The sequence below is a fragment of the Peromyscus californicus genome, unplaced genomic scaffold, assembly GCF_007827085.1.
Source record: "Peromyscus californicus insignis strain IS unplaced genomic scaffold, ASM782708v3 Scaffold_6__1_contigs__length_162567912, whole genome shotgun sequence".
Lineage (NCBI taxonomy): Eukaryota > Metazoa > Chordata > Mammalia > Rodentia > Cricetidae > Peromyscus > Peromyscus californicus.
The window spans coordinates 62,066,875-62,082,617 of NW_026294584.1; the positions used below are offsets into that span (position 1 = coordinate 62,066,875).

At 41.3% G+C, this 15,743-nt stretch overlaps 1 protein-coding gene across 15 annotated transcripts in view; it reads right to left on the reverse strand.

The window, feature by feature from the left end:
- The window catches only part of Kmt2c (lysine methyltransferase 2C), a 230,470-nt gene that overhangs the window by 214,203 nt on the left and 524 nt on the right, over positions 1 to 15,743 (reverse strand). The window lies entirely within an intron of this gene.

Consider the following 15,743-nt stretch of genomic DNA (forward strand, 5'->3'; position numbering starts at 1 on the left):
GCATTTATGTAGCAATCAATCCTGAGGCCCTGGTTATAATCCCCAGCACCATCTCTTTAAAAAAAAAAAAAAAGAAGAGAAGAGCCACATACAATGAGGGCCAACCCAGTGGTACACCCCTTTAATCCCGGCAGAGCAAGGCATGCAGAACTCTATGCTTTCAAGACCAGCCAGGGTTAAATAGTGACCAAAACAAAAAACAAAAAACAAACTCTTTTTGTTTGTTTATTCTGTTTTTCAAGACAGGGTTTCTCTGTGTAGTTCTCCATATCCTGGAACTCACGCTGTGTAAACGAGGCTGGCCTCGAACTCAGAGACCCACCTGCCTTTAGGCATATGCCACCACTGCCCCACATGAAAACTATTTCTAACAGAGATGACAACTGGGGGAGAAGCGGTTATCACTTTCTTCCAATGGTATAGCAGCTGATATACTGCCCATAGCCAAAAATAAGCACCCACCCACAGTCGTGCCAGCAGTTCTGATTACTTTTTGTGACAGCAGGACATGGAATAGAAAGAGGATTTGTTAAGGTGAACAGGAAAAGGGAATCAGGGATGAAACTAACTAGAAGTCATTTATATACATGTATGACGCTGTTAACGGGGAAAAAAAAGAACAAAAGTTACTTTAATTGAGAGGCTTTTTTCTCTCTACTAGAATCAAGCCAAGCCCCCCAATATCTGCTAAGCAAAGACCCCTCACTGAGCATCAGAATCACTAGTTATGGTTTTACTGCCCCTACCACGGTTATTTTCCTGACAAGTTTCTCCTGTTTAACATTCTCAATAGCTCCCTATTGTCCATGGCAAAAAATTTGCTCTCTTCCTCCTCCTTCCACAAGGAGGAGTTTATTTAAAAGCCAAGGCCATGGTTAGATATACATGTCCTTGCAACTATATAACTGTCCTACAGCAGTGCCTTTACCTGTAAAACTGGGTCTGACAATTCTGTCATAAGTGGTTAAGTATCAAATGAGGTGACTTCCAGAAAGCACAAGTACATGGTACCAGCTTCTCACTTGCAGACATGTACCTTACCTGGTTATCTTTCAGCAATGTATTTTCATTCAAGACTTCCTAAAGCCAGGTATAATAGCAGGTCACGCCTGTAGTCCCAGCATTCTAGAAGATGAGTCAGGAGAATTGCCTCAAGTTCAAGGCTAGGCTGGGTTACAGTGTGAGACCTTTTCTTTAAAACAACAACAAAAAAAAGGGGGTGAAGGGAAACTCCCAGAAATAAGTGGCACACAATAGCATTCAGGAGGCTGAGGCAGATGGATCTCTGTGAGCTGAAGTCCAGCCTAGTCTACATAGTTAGTTCCAAGACAGCCAAGGCTACATAGAAAGACCCTCTCTCAAGGAAAAAAAAAAAGGAAAAGGAAGGAAGGAAGGAAGGAAGGAAGGAAGGAAGGAAGGAAGGAAGGAAGGAAGGAAGAAAGAAATGAAAAGGGCAGGAGTCATAATGGCTCAGCAGTTAAGAGCAAAGCTGCTTTCTCCAAGAGTCTTGTGAATCATTTTGCATTAACTGGCACTGAACTTCCTTCCACAGTATGAGGAAGGACAGGAATTTTATCATATACCAACTTCTCCTAGTAGACAGTGCTTCTTAGTTGACTTTGCCCATTATCTTCCCAGGGTGATTAACAAAAACAAAGCAAGTAAACTCAGCCAGAGTAACACATATGCTTCAGGAACATACTTAGGAAAAATAAGAAAAGCAGCACAGATTTACTTTACTTTAGACAGGGTCTCATTACGAAGCCCTGCCTGTCCTGGGGTCACTATGCAGACCAGACTACCCTCAAACTTGCAGCAATCCTCCTCCCACTTTTGCCTCTGGAGTGCTGGGATTACAAACCAGTGGCACCCCACTTGGGGGTAGGGGGATTTAAGTCACCTATAATTTCACTATAATACACAGCAATTATAATATTTAACCCTTTCCTTCCACACTGGGGAGAGGGAGGACATGAGTCTCAATAATAAAGAGTCAAAACCAAGGTTTACAAGATGGCTCAGCGAAAAAAGCACTTGCTGCCAAGGCTGATGACATGAGTTTGATACTTGGGACTCACATGGTGGAAGGAAAGAACCAATGCCCACAGGTTGGTCCCTGTCCTACCACACACATGCTGTAGAACACATACATCAAGACATGCACAATAAATAAAATTGCCAGGCAATGATGCTAACCACCTTTAATCCCAGCACTCGGGAGACAGAGGCAAGTGGATCTCTGTGAGTTCAAGGCCAGCCTGATATACAGAGTGAGTTTCAGGACAGTCAGGACTATATTGAGAAACCCTGTCTCAAAAAAATCAAAATAAATAACCAAACAAACAAACAAATAAATAAATAATTATACACACATTTATAATTTTTTATTGCAGTCCTGGCCTCTCTTAAGCTATCCTGGCCATGTCACCACTATAATTATGTTCAAATTACATGTATGTACAAGTTGAAACATGGAGCGCTTTTAAAATATTTTTTCTAATTTTTTTTTGTTGTTGTTGTTTTTTCGAGACAGGGTTTCTCTGTGTAGCTTTGAGCCTTTCCTGGAACTCACTTGGTAGCCCAGGCTGGCCTCGAACTCACAAAGATCCGCCTGCCTCTGCCTCCCGAGTGCTGGGATTAAAGGTGTGCGCCACCACAGCCCAGCTGTATTTTTTATGTGTCAATATTTTACCTTCATATATGTATGTGTACCACATGCATGACTAGTACTCATAAAGGTCAAAGAAGGACACTAGATACCATGGAGCTGGTGTTATGGATGGTTGTAAGCCACCCTGTCATGGATAGTAATCAAACATGGATAATAATCTACATATACACACACACACACACACACACACACACACACACACACACACACACACACAGTATTTCACTATAGATCAGGCTGGCCTCGAACTCAGAGATCCTCTTGCCTATACCTCCTGAGTGCCAGACCACAACACCCAGCCCAAACATTTTTTAGGGTAATATTGGTCTATGGCCTACTCCATTCTGCTTCATGGGACACAGATGTAATGACTGGAGCTCTAGGAGCCATCATGGAATCTTAAAGCAGATGCCATACCCTAGAAACACAAAGGAGGCAAATCACTGAGTGACTCTGCAGTACAAAGGCACCATACCAACTTATCTCCTATCCTGAAGATAGGAGATGTGATGTGAAAGAGAAATACACACCCAGTTCAAGTCTGTATTATTCTAGAGTTTCTATTTTAAAAGTGGAGGCGGGTAGAAAGACAGATGGGAATGATGGCACACATCTTTAATCCCAGCACTCAGGTGGCAGGGACAGGTAGGTGGATCTCTGTGAGTTCAAGGCCACCCTTGTCTACAGAGGCAGGGATTGAGAGGAGGACCCAGTCCTTACACATGCTGTTGTTGGCAACAGAACCTAGGTCTCCCAACAAAGTACAAATGTTTCACTACATATAAGATGTGCATAAGTCAAAAACATAAAACCCTAACTTTTTTGGGCATTCATAATTCTTTTATCTATTAAGTATTATCTAGTTACAGACCAATCTATAGTCATATAACTACATTTGAAGAGAGGGAGTTTGAGACAGACTCTCCAGTATCCAAGGCTAGCCTCCCACATAATCTATAGTCGAGGATGACCTTGAACTTGTGATTCACCTGCCTCCATCTCCCCCAGGGTTGAGATAACAGGCACTGTGGATCAAACACAGGACTTCATGCATGTTAGGCAAGCACTCTATTAACTAACCTACATCACAGTCTTGATAACAGCATTATTTAAATATTAAACTCCTCAATAAAAATCCATCTCTACATTAAAATACCTTAGAGAAAGAAGGGCCAAAGGTAGCAGGAAGCCTCATTTAACTATCCCAGTAAAAGAATCTTGAAAACAGTAGTTAGCATTTATACGATACATACTATGTTCTTATGAGTTCCTTAATTTATAAACTCATCTCCTTTCATTATTATTTTGTTTTGTTTTGTTTTTTGTTTTTCGGGAGGCAGGGTTTCTCTGTAGCTCTGGAGTCTGTCCTGGACTAGCTCTGTAGACCAGGCTGGCCTCGAACTCACAGAGATCCGCCTGGCTCTGCCTCCCCATTATTTTTAATGACATCTGTGTGTATACTTTTTTTATTTGTATGTATGTGTATGTATATTCCAATGTGCATGTGTAGAGGTTTCTCTACTTTACCAGACCCAGACTTGGTGCTAAGCACTTTTACCAACTGAACCATCTTGCCAGCCTAGTGTTCACTACAACTATTACTTGTTGCTTCAAACAACCCACCATATCTATTCATGATTCACAATCTTGGCTGGGTTCAGCTGGGTGGTGCCTCTGCTACAGTGGTTGCTTTTGTGCTCCACTCAACCAAAAAAGTCAACTAGGATTTGAACCCTGCTGAGACTCGGGAATAGTCAGTCTGGGAACCTATGCCTCTCCACAGACTCTTCCAGCTCCTAGCACTGCAATCACTTAAGACTCCCAAAGTGCAGCCAGGTGGTGGTTGCCCACACCTTTAATCCCCAGCACTCAGGAGGCAGAGGCCAACTTGGTCCACAGACCTTGTTCCAATACAGCCACAGCTACAGAGAAAATCCTGTCTTGGAAAAAAGAAAAAAAAAAAAACCTCTTAAAATACAAAAGAGAGCCGGGCGGTGGTGGCGCATGCCTTTAATCCCAGCCCTGGGGAGGCAGAGCCAGGCAGATCTGTGTGAGTTCCAGGCCAGCCTGGGCTACCAAGTGAGATCCAGGAAAAGCGCAAAGCTACACAGAGAAACCCTGTCTCGAAAAACCAAAAAAAAAAAAAAAAAAAATACAAAAGAGAAAGCTGCACCCAAACCTAGTCGAGTGTCATTACTGCTGTCAAACGGGACTAGACAAGACATACACTACACAACAGACTGACTTAAGTAAGTACAGCCCCATGAGGGTACCGAAAACAGCAGACACCATCCCTCCTTTAGTACTATACAGGTAACACCTTGATGTGTACATAACCCCCACATACTTTAAGGCCTCTGTCTCTAGACAAATTAAATATTCTTTTTCGTATGTTTGTTTCTCAAGACAGGATTTCTCTATGTAACAGCCCTGGTTGTCCTGGAACCAGGCTGGCCTAAGCTTACAGAGATCCACCTGCCTCTGTCCAAGTGCTAGGACTAAAGGAATGAGCTACCACACTCAGCTCAGATTAAATATTCTTGAAAGTTTCACCTAGCCTTGGTGGTACTGCACACCTTTAATCTCAGCACTAAGGAAGCAAAAGCGAGGAAATCTCTGAGTTTGAGATCAGCCTACTCTACATACTGAGTTCCAGAACAGCCAGGTTTACACAGACCTTGTCTTTAATAATAATAATAATAATAATAATAATAATAATAATAATAATAATGCCTCACCTAATTTCAATATGCAATGATGATAAGTACATGAGTCTGATAGGAGAAAAACATGGCCACCCTAACCAAAAACCTCAACTCTGGTAGCTCTGTCTAATTATGAAGCCTTAAGATTTTATGTGGTAATTTTTGTACATAATTTGATGCTTATATCAAATATGAAATATCAAAGAATCTCAAAGCTATGTGCTGAGATGTAGCTCAGTGCCACAGTGCTTGTCTAGCATGAAATAATGCTCTGGGTTCAATCTCTAGCACAGGAAAAAAAATCCCAAATATCAGGAAACAGAAGAAATTCTTTTTTGCCTTATTTTTTGCTAGGCTCCACTAAAGAATGTAATTAAGAACAAAACCATATGTACTACAATGACAATCAACTACTTTACTTCTAATGTAATAGGTTACAGTTAAACTTAGAAAACAAACATTACCAAATATGAAATATCTAAGAAATGGGGCCAGCAAGATGGCTCAGCACATAAAGGTGCCTGCAGCTCAGGCTTGAGTTCAGTTCCCAGGCAGAGAAAAAACAACTTCACAAAATTGTCTTCTGCTTTCCACATGCATACCACGCATAAGGATGACTAGATGCATAAGCATGTCTGCACAGACATCAGACATGCATGTGTGTACACACATAAACACACAGATACACACACACACACACACACACACACACACACACACACACACACAATAAATTAACTAAAGTTTAAAAAGAAAAAGATGTTCTGGACATGGTGGTGCAAGCCTTCGATCCCAGCACTCTGGAGGCAGAGGCTCAAGGCCAGCCTAGTGTAAATAGTGAGTTTCAGGGCTACACAGTGAGACCCTGTCTCTACATAGTGAGAAAGAAAGAAAAAGAAAAGAAAAGAAAATAATGGGGAGTGGACATGATCAAAATACATCATTATCAAACATGAAAAAATAAATTTAAAATAATTATCTCTTGCAGGACTTTAAACACACTAGATAAACTTTCTTTTACTGGCCTACATCCTTAGTACAAGAAATCATTTAATACTACCTTGTAAGTCTCATTTAGAAAAGCTTATTAAAATCCTGATCAGAGTTACATTAAAAAATTCCACAATGCTGACATTTATAGGTTTGGGTAATGAAAAATTTTAAAATCATTTTGTCATAACATTACTATACACAGAGCTTTCCTAGGGAGTTACTGTCTTTTATAATGAAAAAAAAAATTCAGTAAAAATCCTGCTTTGAGCCTGACCTGATGGGCACGTGCCTTTAATTCCAGCACTTGGAAGGCAGATGCAAGTGGATGGATTTCTATGAGTTCTAGACCACCCTGTCTACATAGCAAGTTCCACCCCAGCCAGAGATAGTAAGTTTCTGGGGGATGGAAACAGACCCTGCCTCAACACTCATACAAACATATCACACACTAAATAAATTTAAAAGTATTAGTCACTGATTTTTCATATCACACACTAGATAAATAAATAAATGAAGTTTAAAAATAATAGTTACTGGGCTGCAGAGATGGTTCAGAGGTTAAGAGCACCGACTGCTCTTCCAGAGGTCCTGAGTTCAATTTCCAGCACCCACATGGTGACTCACAACCATCTGTAATGAGATCTGACACCATCTTCTGTATACAGAATAAATAAATAAACCTTTAAAAAAATTAATAATAGTTACTGACGTTTCCCCAATTTCTATTTCTTACATGTAAAATAGTATTTTAAAGTATTAACCTTTGCCAGGCATGGTGGCTCATACCTTTAATCCCAGCACTGGGTAGGCAGAGGCAGTAAATTCAAGGCCATTCAGGGCTATATAGTGAGACCCTATCTCAAAAGCAAAACAAAATTGTTAACTTTTTTTTTTAATTCAGGAAGTACATTACAAAGTATATACAGCCTTCCAAATATTTTTCTATACATAAAACCAACACAAGTTTTAGCATGTGTACTTTTTATAGGATAAAGTCAAGATTAAACTTATAACTTTGCAACTCCTGAAAATATTTTCCTTAAGCCAACAATGTTCCCACAGATCTATCTGTCTTGACAAAAACAAAAAAACAAAACTGCACAGTAGTGGTCAGAGGTGTAGTTCAGATGGTTAAGAACTTACCTCGAATGTGTGAGGAGGCCCTGGGTACATCCCCAGCAGGAGAAGGGAAACTGCAAAGTAGACCACTGCTTGTAAGCAGGTCCAGGTAAGTCTTTAATTACCTATCCTGAGGCATCCCAAAATCCCATTCCTACATTCCCAGACACTTCTTGAGCATTTCTATCCTCTAGCTATACATGCCAGAAACTTTAGCACTCCTCCTCTGCAATGATTAGGCTTCTTCCTTCCCTACCACATTGTCCCTTTGCCTTGCCTATGACATTACAGCAGCAGCACATTATCTCTGCCTGTAGGTAGCTTGTCTCTTCATACTTCTTATCATGGCGGTTTTTCTAAAATAACCTCATTAAATTACAGGTGGATCTCTGTTAAGTTCCAGGTCTGCCTGGTCTTCACAGAGTTCCAGACTAGCCAGGGCTGTAAAACAACACTTAGGGGAGGTAGAAAAAGGATTGGGAATTCGGGTCCAGGCGTAGACTCTAGGAGATCATCTCAAAACAACATGACCAAAAACACAGCAACAACCAAACAAATGACTTGGTTGTTTTTACAACACTTTTTTCTCCCCAAAGCCTTAAGAGTCAGCTATCATTCAGGATTTGACTATGAGTCTGTAACCCATTTAAAATGCCTAAAAGTTGATAACCCTCACTACAGGATAGAGACCAAATTCATTAGTCCAAGAGCCACTATAGCTTGATCCCACTTCCTCTGCCTCCACTCTCCACCAGGAAAACACTCTAACTTCCTCTGAAAGAATTGTTTTCCCTCTGCTCTCCCAAGCACACTCTTTTCTTATCACTCTACTTGGCTAAACCTCACCAACCCTTCAGGGTTTAATTCAAATACTACTTCTGGTAAACCTTCCAGGACTCCATTTGGCTGGTGACTCTTCTCTGCAGAGTTGACTCTTCATGATATTCAGCATGTTCTGCATGTGAGTGAGATGTGCCAAAGGGAAAAAACTAAAATGTCAACAAAGCCAGATGTGGTAGAACATGCCTGTAATGTTGTAGGACATGCCTAGAAGTTGGGGAGGCATAGGCAGGAGGCACATGACAATTTCAGTATGTCGGCCAGCCTGATCTACGTATCAAATTCCAAGCCAATAACCTATACATAGTGAGATCCTGTCTAAAAACAACAAAAAAAGTGAGCAGAGGGTCAACAAGATGTCTCAACCAGTAAAGGTGCCAGCCTCAAAGCCTGGCCACCTGAATTTGATCCCAAGTCCCACATGGTGGAAGGAGAGAACCAATTCCTGTAATTGTTGTGCTCTGGTGTGTGTGTGTGTGTGTGTGTGTGTGTGTGTGTGTGTGTGTGTGTGTGTGTGTGTGTGTGTGTGTGTGGTGTGTCTACACAGGAATATATACATACAAATTAATTAATTTAATGTTAACCCACAAGGAAAGAATGTCTTAATTATTTTAAAAAGTAAACAGAGCAGCTGAAGAGTTGGCTCAGCAGTTAAGAACACTTGTTGCTCTGCAGAAGAACAGTTTGGTTGCCAGCATCCACATAGTGGCTCACAACAATCCATTAACTCCAGTTCAAGGGGATCTGACGCCTTCTTCTGACCTCTTCAGGCACAGGCATGCACATGGTACAGACATACATGCAATCGAAACACTCTTCCACATAAAATAAAAATAAAAATAAAAAAATGTTTTACTATAGAAGTAAACAGAAAGCCTAAGTCATCTCAAACTGTGTTTTATATAGCTCCTGCTATCATCCAGCAGCAGCAGCAGCAGAAGCAAAGTGAAACATGAGGCCTTTTCTAACATATTAAAGCGGAAAAGAGCTGTGTCTTTCCTGTTTCTCTAAAGTTGTGCTCTGAAGTCTCTCATAGTCTGCAAGAGGTCAAAACTTCCAATTCTAGGCTATAGAGATGGTTCATGTTGACAGAACATGCTTCTCTTACAGAGAACCCGAGTTCGATACCCACACCCATAATGGTGGATCACAACTGTCTATAACTCTAGATCCAGCCTTCTGGCCTCTGCATGCACCAGGTACTCACATAGTGCATATGCATACGTGTAAGCACTCATACAAATACAAAATAAAAATAAGCCAGGAGTAGTGGTTCATGCCTTTAATCCAGGACCTCAGAAGGCAGAGGCAGTCAGATCTCAGTGAGTTCAAGTCCAGCTTGGTCTACACAGTGAGTTTCAGGCCAGCCAGGACTACATAGTGAAATCCTGGCTCAAAAGATTAATTTAAAGTAAAAATAAATCTCTGAAAAATAACTTCAGGTTCTAAATTCAAGAATGTTTTTTCTACTAAATATTTCATAACCACAGGCACACATCGGTATGCAAGGCCATTATAAAAAAGAAATCATGGGAGCTGGGCGGTGGTGGCGCACACCTTTAATCCCAGCACTCGGGAGGCAGAACCAGGCAGATCTCTGTGAGTTCGAGGCCAGCCTGGGCTACCAAGTGAGTTCCAGGAAAGGCGCAAAGCTACACAGAGAAACCCTGTCTCAAAAAAACAATAAATAAATAAATATATATATATATATATATATATATATATATATATATATATATATATATATATATATAATTTTTTACAACTTGTCTTACCAATAAGTTCTGAAAATAGGATAGCCGGGCGGTGGTGGCGCATGCCTTTAATCCCAGCACTTAGGAGGCAGAGGCAGGTGGATCTCTGTGAGTTCAAGGCCAGCCTGGGCTACCAAGTGAGTTCCAGGAAAGGCTGAGTGAGTTCTTGGACAGGCTCCAAAGCTACACAGAGAAACCCTGTCTTGAAAAAACAAAAAACAAAAAGTCAAAAATTCTATCTATCAAGGGCACCTCACATCTCTCCACCAGAAATGAAGGAACTTCGAGTGCTCTATTTTTTAAAAGGATGTTTGTTTGTTTGTTTGTTTGTTTGTTTGTTTGTTTGTTTTAAGACAAGGTTTCACTGTGTAGCTCTGGTTGGCCTGGAACTTTGTTATTATGTAGACCAACTGGTCTACAACTCAGAGAGATACCAACCTCTGCCTCCCAAGTGCTAGGATCAAAGGTGTATACCACCACAACCAGCTAAAGATATTATGTGTATGAGTATTTGCTATATATATATGTATGTGTCCCCAACATAGGTGTGGGAACCAAATCCGGGTGCTCTGGAAGAGCAGAAAGTACTCTTAACCACAGAGCATTCTCTCCAACCCAATTTGGTATTCTTTATAGCTAAAAACTGACCATATTTATTTTGGAGATAATGAAGTTCCATGAAAGTTCCTTAGTTATAAGCTTATATTAACTTAAAGGATATAAGGGTTGGATAGCCACTATCTGATCAGAAAAACCTGTGGCCCAGAGAATAACCTGTAGTGTTGCAAAACAGAAAGCAGGTAAGGCAACAGAGTCTTATACACAGTCCTGTAATCAGTTTGTAACTCTGCAAAATGACTACAAATCTTGCATCAAAGAATTAAGTGGGTAGCAGGAAAAATAAAATAAATCATTTTAAGAATGAGAAATTAAACTATATAATACTTCTAAATTTGCATAGAAATTCATGTTTATCAACTTAACAAGCAATGTGAAATTATGAAACTAAAAACATCATAATCTCAAATATTAGCAATTCCTAGGAATAAACCAACAGGACAATAGTAAACTACAGCACAGGCAAGTTAAAACAACCTCCCCTTACAGGAAAGAGTGACTGACAGTCCCAGAACCAGTTTTCAATTAAATTAAGACATTTTAGTGCCTGCTATGGACCAGAGATCAGTAGATACAGATAGATAGATAGATAGATAGATAGATAGATAGATAGATAGATAGATAGGTAGATAGGTAAGTAGGTAGGTAGGTAGGTAGGTAGGTAGAGATTAGATAGATTGATTAGATAGATTAGATAGATTAGATAGATACTGTATGAGATATATATATATTATATATATATAAAAAATATATATATATATATCCCCATTTATCTGCTATCTTTAAAAGTATTAAGAATTGTTTGCTCAGCTTGGCTGTGCATAGAAATTCAAATTCTAGGCCAGCCCAGGCTACATAATGAGTTCAAGGTCAGCCTGGGATACATAATAGTCCTTATCTCAAAAAAAAATAAGAAAGAAAAGAGAGGGGAGTGAAGAAGGGAGGGGAGGAAAGCAAGAAAAAGAATTGCTATCATAAATATTATATACCTGTATTATCTCAAAAGGCATAAATAGTGATGGGGGTACTTTCTATTAAATTGTACATACAGTAGTGAAGAACAGTTGCCTATCACTTATTTCAAGCTGGCAGGTATGAGAAATTTTGTTACAGCGTCTTACAACAAAGTAACAACAGTAACCAGCTGCACTGCAATTTTTGCTGATCCCTTGTTAAGACACCATCCATTGTTCCTGATTTTTCTGTAACAATAACACTCAAGCCGGGCGGTGGTGGTGCACGCCTTTAATCCCAGCACTCGGGAGGCAGAGCCAGGCGGATCTCTGTGAGTTCGAGGCCAGCCTGGGCTACCAAGTGAGTTCCAGGAAAGGCGCAAAGCTACACAGAGAAACCCTGTCTCGAAAAACCAAAAAAAAAAAAAAAAACAATAACACTCAAGTTGTCTCTCCAATAACAGTAATTGCCCTCTGAAAAGTGATTTAGGGCATAGAGCTGACACAGTATCTCAGAAATCCTGTCCTTGCCACGTGCTGCTTCAACATTGCCTGTTCACCACTTGCCATCCCTGACATCAACTTTAATGACATAACAAATACGGTAGAACACTTCCTGGCTTCCCACTAAAGCTAGATGTTAGTAGTTAACATTTAATCCCAAAACTCCACAAGCCTTATCTTACTCCATTTAATTCCAGCCAACCTAGTCTACATGGTGGTTTGCAGGCCCACAGTGAAACCCTTGTTTAAAAAAAAAAAAAACTTCAGCCAGGCATTGGTGGTGCACGCCTTTAATCCCAGCACTTGGAAGCAGAGCCAGGTGGATCTCTGTGAGTTCCAGGCCAGCCTGGGCTACCAAGTGAGTTCCAGGAAAGGTGCAAAGCTACACAGAGAAACCCTGTCTTGAAAAGGGAGGGGGGGGGGGGAGTGGTGACTTCAGGAAAACTTTCATTTAACAGTGACAGAATTATAGACCTCTGGCCTACACAATCCTCCAGCAGGGGCTGTTTTACCAGGATGCAACACTGGAGCCTCAGGTAAAGAGTATGAGCACTCAAAATAACTAAAATAGAGTCTTTATAGTTAAGGAGAAATTTCAGACAAATGTAAATTTCATTATGTGTTACACTTGACATTTGTACAACAGGAAATTCCTGTGTATATATCTACTTCTAAAATTCTGCCTCAAAAAGAGTCCTTCAGTTAAAAATATTTGCTTTTGGGTAGTTAACATAATTTTAATATTTTAGTTAATGTAAAACCCATTAACTCCATAGCCTATGCCTTTTAAATAAAACAAAAATTGAGCTAGCTAAAACTATAATACACTTGATTTATTTACTTAATTATTAAAAATTCAAACACAAAAAAATTCAAACACAATAATTGGCAGGGCATGGTTATCTTTTTTTCAATTCAAAAACAAATTCAAAATGCATTCTCTTTTAATCAAACTATTGTCATGAGGCCTTATTTCTACCTTGGCTGTAAGTTAGTGATCAACACTGATAATATTAAAAGTTTATTTCCTTCATATTTCATAAAAAATATTTAACTTTCAAGGGATATGGCGAGGCATGTATTTTATTCCAGGACTAGGGAGGCAGAGGCAGGCAGATCTCTGTGAGTTCAAGGCCAGCCTAATCTAGATAGTGCCAGGTCAGCCAGAGCTACATAGTGACCCTGTCTCAACCAACCAACCAACCAACCAACCAACCAACCAACCAACCAACCAACCAACCAAGCAAGGCGATTAACTTCCATTTCTTCAGTGCACTGTTTGCAGTTCCACATTGTTTACCTACTGAAAACCTTAATCACATTTGTTATGCATCGGTTTCACTTTCAGGGTCTTCACTAACTACAGGGTCTTTTCCAAATGGATGCAGAGATACACAATCAAAAATCTCTTTACTTTCCATTTCACACATTAGTTTCCATTTACATGTTTCAAAAACAATTAGAAGCCGGGCGGTGGTGGCGCACGCCTTTAATCCCAGCACTCGGGAGGCAGAGCCAGGCGGATCTCTGTGAGTTCGAGGCCAGCCTGGGCTACCAAGTGAGTTCCAGGAGAGGCGCAAAGCTACAGAGAGACCCTGTCTCGAAAAACCAAAAAAAAAAAAAAAAAAAATTTAAAAGTTGGAAGCCAGTTACCACTACATTTTACCACCTTGTAAAGAATTATCTTGGCTTTTCGCAAAAGAAAAAAAAAATCCAAAACAGAACTGACCTAAACATTTCCCAAAGTTGTTAGGCTATGCTGTCATTCTTTAGCAAAATGTTTAACTTCTCAAAAGGCCACATTTCTCTCCATTAGTAATAGTACTAGGAATTAAAATAATAAAGTGGCAATAACCTACCTTCCAGTTCAGAGGAGTTTCACTAACACAACGGAGTTGCACTAATACAACTAAGCTCATGTTAACAGGGAGGCACAATGTGTGTGCATATGTGCATGGCCCAATCGCTGCAAAAATGAGCACTTGTATGTCTACTCTTTCTAAAAGGAAGAATTTAAATACAAATATAAAACATAGCAATCTCAAATTAATGTAATAAGTTGTAAAGTTTTTCTTTTTCTTTTCTCCAGACAGGGTTTGTCTGTCTAGCCCTGGCTATCCTGGAACTGCTCTGCAGACCAGGCTGGCCTTGAACTCAGAGATCCACCTGCCTCTGCTTCTTGAGTGCTGGGATTAAAGGTGTGCACTACCACGGACCTTCTTATGCGAAATAAATGTTTTTCAAACAGCAAACGGGAAGGAATCAAATTAAAACTCTAACATGGTTTAAACCCGTGGTGCTTTTTAAAACGGTGTGTGTTTTAAACCGACCAAGTCCAAAGTTACTAAGACTCCACATACCTTCTCCAAATTTCAGTCAAGGGAGACATAATGGTATTTTATGCAGGACCTCACCATACAATGTAACAGACAAACTCTTAACTTTGTATCACAAAGAACCTAATGTAATAATGTATACATCCTCTAAACAGTGTTGCTCTCAAGAGATACACAGCTAGGTAGGAACTAGCAGGCAATAAAATATGGAGGCGACTGAAGGCCCTGGAACATTTCGTAGTGGAAGGATAGCAAACCTGAAAAAAGGTACATTGGGTCAAGACCTTAATGGGTTCCCGAAGCCCAGGCGGCTATGCCTCAGTTAATACTACTATTTTTTCCTGAACAACAAATGGATGCACGTAAAGCAAAGAAATAAGCCTATCCATAAATGTGCTGGCTTCTTCCTTCAAGTCCCAGCGCACCCTTCCACCACCAACAGTTCAATGAGAATATCATACAATGAAATGAGTAAGCAACACACGCCATTCTGCAACTTTCAAAGACGGTCACCAATCTTCCGCAGCACCCAGAAGAGCCACAATAGCTGGGCAACTAACTCACTGGCACTAAAACGGGTTCCCTAATTTTTCAGGCAAAAGTTGCCAAATAACCACTTGGTAAAGACAACATTTCTTGGCCAGTTCATCCACCGAGCACAGTCCTCACGTACGCTCAAAAACAATCGAAAGCCATTCCCTGCCCAAAGTTACTAGGCAAGCGACGATTAAAGCTGTCTTCTCCCCGAAACAAAGTGCTCTGGGCCGTCAGCGCCGCGGAACCCGGCCGCGTCCCCGAAACTCCGGCTTGCTCACACCTGGGCCCGTGCGATCCCAAGCGCCGGCTGCGGAGCCGGGCGGTGCGGTTCGGGGCGGTGGGGGATGGGGAGGACAGGCTCGAATGGCTTCCTAATGTATCATTAAGGGGCAAAAGCACCGGTCTGGGAGCAAGAAAAGTTAAAGGAGCCGCGAGCTGACAAAGAGCGCCGGCCGCCGCACCGGGACCACCCGGCCGCGGCGGCGTTTGACAGCTCGGTCCCTGGCGCCCACAGCTTTGTGGCTCCAAGCGGCCGGGCCGGGCAGCGAGCTGGGCGTGCTCGGCGGGGCGTGTGTGGACGCCGGGCTAGGCCCTGGGGAAGCCGCCGGGCGGTTCTCCCAGAAGCGAGGCCGAACTCCAAAGTAAAGTGCGCGGCGCGGCCGGCGGGACCTGCGCGGGCGCCGCCGAACCGGGCCGCGCCTGGGCCGCCCCGC